Consider the following 6,000-nt stretch of genomic DNA (forward strand, 5'->3'; position numbering starts at 1 on the left):
TATAGTTTGTATTAACAGGTATAATCATTAACAGTAGTGTGTTAGAGTTAGCTGTATGGACTTGAAAGAGTTGTTAAATTTTCAGTGTGAACAGTTATATGTTGGAAATCAGCCAACAAAAAAATCAGGATTTTATTTATTATTTTGATTGCTTCGGAAGGTGAAGAAAAATGAACATTAAACTCAAACGTGTGCTGCGATACAATTTTCTAGAGATCTGATTGTTAAACATTTACTAGCACACTACAATGCTTGGATGAAATCAACTAGCTAATATGTAGAGTATCAAAGAGATAAGCAAAGGATCCAGTAAATTCTAGACAATATAGATTCTAGTCTGAGTTTAGCCACTAATTTATGTTAGCATGGGCAAGTCAATTCTTCATTGAGACTTATCATTCTTGCCTTTCCCAATTGCCAGTGACCACTCGGGTGTAAGTCCAGAGCATGGAGACCATGATAGTGGGATTTTCTTAGCCAAGGCAATGGGAGTCTTTCAGCTTCAACAAAGATATATTAAGTTTCTAATGTTTGCTAACAGCTTAGGAAATGAAAAATAAATAAGACATAGATTTCTTTTAAGGTATGATAGTCACAGAAATAATCATGGTATAAAATGATATATAATAAATATAAAAATCTTGTGTTAGAGACCCCTTCCTGGCATGAATGGCCCAGTTTCATTTTAGGGATCTTTTCCTCCTTTGTCTCATTGTTCCCACCCCAATGATTTGAGAAGTTTATTATCCGACACTCCCAGTTGAACATATGACCTTTGAGGACAGGGATTCTTTTTTTATTTTTGTACTTGTATATATAAGACCTAACACAGCACTTGGCAAATAGTAGGTACTTAATAAATGTCTGTTGAATTAAATTGTCCTCAACTCACTTTACATGCACATGGATGTACCCTTCTTTAAAAACAATCAATTATTTTATTTAGAAATTAATATCAACTAGCATCTGAGTCCATGAAAAATAATACCTCTTCCAGAGTCCTGAATGACTTTTGTGACTCACAGTACTACCCTGGGTGAAGCTCCAGATGGGGACAGTCAGTTTCCTTCCTCACATTACTATATCTCTCCATGACTCATTTGTTTGTGCCATATTGCTTGCTTCTAACAGCCCTTTCCTTCCGCTCTTCCCACAGGCATTGTTTGTTAGTAGTAACTCTCAGAAGGTGCTGGTCATCTCACTACTGGCACTGTCCTCTGCAGCCTCTGCTTCCTGATGCTCAGTTCCCCAGCTCCCATCACTTTATTGCTCATCAGTTGTACTTTTCTCCAGAAGGTGGCACTTGTCGCCCCTCTTTTTCCTGCTCATCACCTCTGGTACCATTCACTGTTTTCTTCAATTTGATCATTTAGTTTTCTTCCTACAGATGGCATTCATCACTTTTCCCAGGGGACCAGCTCCTTAAACTAGCCCTATGGGGATGAATTTCTCAAGAGTATTATTATGGCTTTAAAAAAATCCTCCAGTATTCTTAAACCTTTCGTCACCAACCAATAAGCCAGCATTTATTATGCACTTAGTACATGCCTTAGTATTTACTAAGTACTAAGGATGCAAAGACAGACAAAATTCACAGTTTTCCTTTGTCACCAAAATTCCAAACCTCCCATTGGCAACATTTTAAGGGATGGAAAAAATATGGGAATATCTCCCTTTGATACAGCACATGCAATTTCTCTCTACTTCATGCAGGCTTTTGGTGAATAGCAGACACTGGCCTCCTATTTTCTAGATTGCTCAGGTCTTGCTTTATCACCTTCCTCTGGATCAAGAATGCATGGTCTATCCTTCCTGGAAGTGGTTGATTTCCCCCTAGGGCAGTAGGACCAGGTTATTCAAATTACTCAAGGCTGTTTCATAAAAATATTTAGAAAAACTCTCTCCTTCTTGGTGACACTTGAAAATGTTCAAGCCATTTGTTCCATTTCAATAATGTGACCTACCACAGGAGCTATCAACAGCCACCATCCCTCCTCCCCATAATTTTTGCCAGCTGCCACCTGCAGCTGCTGAGAATCACATCTCCTTTTCAGAGACAAATGTGCACACGCAGCCACTGAAAACAATTGGCATGTTCACACATCATCTCCCCAACTGCCAGAGTTAGCTGTGTCATCACTCATCTCCCAATCCTCCCCACTTCTCCATTAGGGGAGAAAAGAGGTCATAGGCTCAAAGACTGAAAGAAATTGAAAGGATTGAGATCAAATCTAATTAGCCAAATTCTAGAACTCTAAAACAACTAGACCACAAAGTCTTCTTGCTAATAAGTGACAAAGCTGAGACTTTGAAATTGGATTTTCTGATTACAACTTCAGTATTGTCGAAAACTTGATACTCCACTTCAGTTTTTATCATGTGGAAATCAGAACTACTATGTATATATTATGAATAAAAACATTCCTCTTCCAGATCCTTTTGGGTAGAATAGAAATTCTGAATACAGAAATAGCTTATCTATAGAAAATGCAGTATCATACAAGAAAAAAAGGAAGATGAATAGAATACATTATTCCCCACAGCTAACAATATTTCTATTTCTTCTTCCTTTGGGTTCATAATTGGCTTCTGTTCACCATCTCTTTTCTTTCTTGTCAATCTCCATAGAAAATATGTGTATATTAAGTTGTATTTCAGGTACTTGCAAGGTGTGAAGAGAAAGCAGAGAATGGTTTAGAAGGTAGTGAGCTGACCTGGAAGGCAGGGAGAGGATTCAATCCTATCTTTGACATTTTAACTGTATGATTTTGGGCAAGTCACTTAATTACTCATTCCCTTAGATATCTCTCTGAAACTCCAGAGTTGCAGAATATTTATGATCTCCATTAATAGAAAGCATTCTCTATTCCAATTAATTTACAGGTTCAGATACTACATCATTCCTTTCTCCCTTCCAAAAAGAAGGGACTCAGAACAATGTTTTGAGAGTCATAAAATCTTCTATCCATCTGTAAATTCTTCCCTTTCCTTCCTTCATGTCACAAACTTCCTAAACTCATTTTTTTATCTATTAAGTGGAAACAGTTCCTGTTTCATAAGGCTAAGATGAGCATCTTTATTTGGGAAAAAAGCTATGATCACCTCTTAAGAAAGAGATGGATTCTATGCAGAATAAGACATAAATTTTTGGACATGGCCAATGTGGTAATTTGTTTGTTTCATTATGCATATTAGTTACAAGGGTTTTGTTTTTATTTTCCAGTTGGGGAAGAAGATAAAATAAGTGCTTGTTAATTGGAAAATAAAAACAAATTTTAATTTTAAAAGACTGAAAAGCAACCATTAGTAATTGAGTGTTTGTTAAATGCCAAGATCCCAGTTGGGAGGTGGGGAGTGGGGGAATTCATTATTTGATGAAAGTTTCTGGGAAAATTAGAAAGCAATTTGGCAGAAACTAGGTATAGACCAAAATAAGGTCAGAGTGGGTACTTGGTTAGGACTAAAGGATGATATTGTAAGCAAATTAGGGGATCATGTAATATTTTACCTGTCAGATTTATGGATAAGGGAAGAATTTCTGACCAAATAAGAGATAGAGAGCATTACAGGGTGTAAAATGGATAATGTTAACTACATTAAATTGAAAAGGGATCTGCACAAATAAAACCAATACTGCCAGGATTATAAAGAAAGCAGGAAACTGGGAGTGTGGGGGAGAGAATTTATGGGAAGTTTCTCAGATAAAACCCTTATTTCTAAAATATATACAAAAATGAGTCAAATTTATGAGACTATGAATCATTCCCCAATTGATAAATGGTTAAAGGATATAAGCAGGCAGTTTTCAAAAGAAATCAAAGATATTACATTAAAAAAACTGCTCGAAATCACTATGGGATAAAATGCAAATTAAAACAACTCTGGGGAGCCATTTCACACCTATCAGAATGCTAATATGACAGATAAGGAAAATGACAAATGTTGGTGGAGATGTGGAAAAATTGGAACACTAATGCGCAGTTGGTGGAGTTGGGAACTGATCCAATGATTTTGGAGAACAATTTGGAGCTATGCCTAAAGAACTATAAAACTATGTATGTCCTTAAACTCAACAATACCATTATTACATCTATATTCAAAAAATATCAAAGAAAAAAGAAAAAGTCCTATATTTACCAAAATGTTTATGGTAGCTCTTTTTGTGGTGGCAAAGAATTGGAAATTGAAGAGATGCTTATCAGTTTGGGAATGGCTGAACAAGATGTGACATGATTTCAACAGAGTACTATTGTGCTATTACAAATGATGAGGGGATGATTTCAGAAAAAACCATATAGGTAGACATACAAATTAATACAAAGTCAACTGAGCAGAGACAGAATATCATCATACATAGTAATATTGAGTCAATTGTGATTCTGGCAATCCAGCAATATGAGAGAATTCCGAATGACTCAATGATGAAAAATGCTATCCACCTCCAGAGAAAGAATTATTAGAATATGAATGCAGATTAAATCATACTTTTTGTACTTTCTTTATTTTTTTGGTGGGGGGATATTTGTATTCTCTTTTGCAACATGAATAATATGTAGCTATCTTTTGTATAACTTAGTTGCATAAGTATAATCTCTATTAAAGTACTTGTCTTCTCAAGAAGGGGAGATAAGAAAAAGAAAGGGAGACAATTTGGATTTCAAAAAATGATAAAAAATGAATGCTGAAACTGCTTTCATATGTAATTTTTTTTTAAAAAAAAGTTCTTTTAAAAAAAAAACCCTGAAAGCTCCCTCCCCCTCCACCAAAAAAATCCAAAGAAGTAATAGATGAAACTGTAATAGCGACCTTATCCATCCTTAGCTTGGAAAAACATTCACATTCTTTATAATTTTATCTTCCAATCAGTCTTGAACTATAGGAAGAGTAAAAATCATTGATACTACATTATAGATATGGAAAAACTGAGACATAGAATAGTTTTGAGACACACACACACACACACACACACACACACACACACACACATATATATATATATATATATTTCCCTATGATCATTTAATAAGAGAATGCCTGAGACAAAATTGGACTTGTCCAATGTTCTAGCTACAAGTCCTTGTTTTAATTCTGTTGTGGAGTCTTTCAGAACTTTCTCAAACAACTCCAGAAATTTATTTCTGGATTCTTTCACTTCAATAATAAATACTACTCACAGAATTATCTAGTATTGATACTTTGTAATCAATTTTGGCATCTTTGAAAAAGATTTGTTGCTGGGAGATTTTCCTTTAATTTGTATGCATTGAAGTCTAATCTTGCTTGAGTTACTAAAAGAATGGACAAAAAGACTTCTTAGATTCTCTTCAAGTCCTATTTGTCCCACCCCAAATGTCTGGAAAGCTCTGTGGGTGTTCTTTATGACCACTAGAGGTCAGAGTTTTCATCTCTCACACAATCCTGCTGCTACCTAATTATTACTGATTTTCTCCCTATTCCGAACTGGGATAGGTGTGGGGGTCTTCTTGTCATCACATTGCACATGAACATGGTTAAGTGCCCTATCTCCTCTGTGCTGAAAATTCCCATCATCTCTAAATCACTAGTTTTCCAAAGGGTTTTTAATTTATGTTTTATAGGCTATGCCTATGTTGGTGCTTTAAGACCAACAAAAAGCCTTTTGGATTTTCTCCTTTAGGGGATCATCAGCATCTGACAAAATGCCTTTTACACAATAGTTTTATTTTGTTTTTGCTTTATTCTCAACTTAAGAAATAAGACAGGTATTTCCCTAACATAATAGAGTGGGGGTGGAGGTGGGGAGATCATTGCACATTACAGGGGCATGGAATATAGAAGTGGAAGAGTCTGATCCCTCTATTTTAATGAATGAGGAAACTGAGTTTTAGAGAAAGGAATTGAATTACCAAGGGCAAATATGTAATAAATTTTAAACAAATCCATCCTGCAATATTAAGCAATTGTGTGTCACATTGACCTCGGAGGCAAAAAACTCACATTTAGAAAATAAATCTTCCTTAG

The sequence above is a fragment of the Antechinus flavipes genome, chromosome 2 (genome assembly GCF_016432865.1).
Source record: "Antechinus flavipes isolate AdamAnt ecotype Samford, QLD, Australia chromosome 2, AdamAnt_v2, whole genome shotgun sequence".
Classification (NCBI taxonomy): domain Eukaryota; kingdom Metazoa; phylum Chordata; class Mammalia; order Dasyuromorphia; family Dasyuridae; genus Antechinus; species Antechinus flavipes.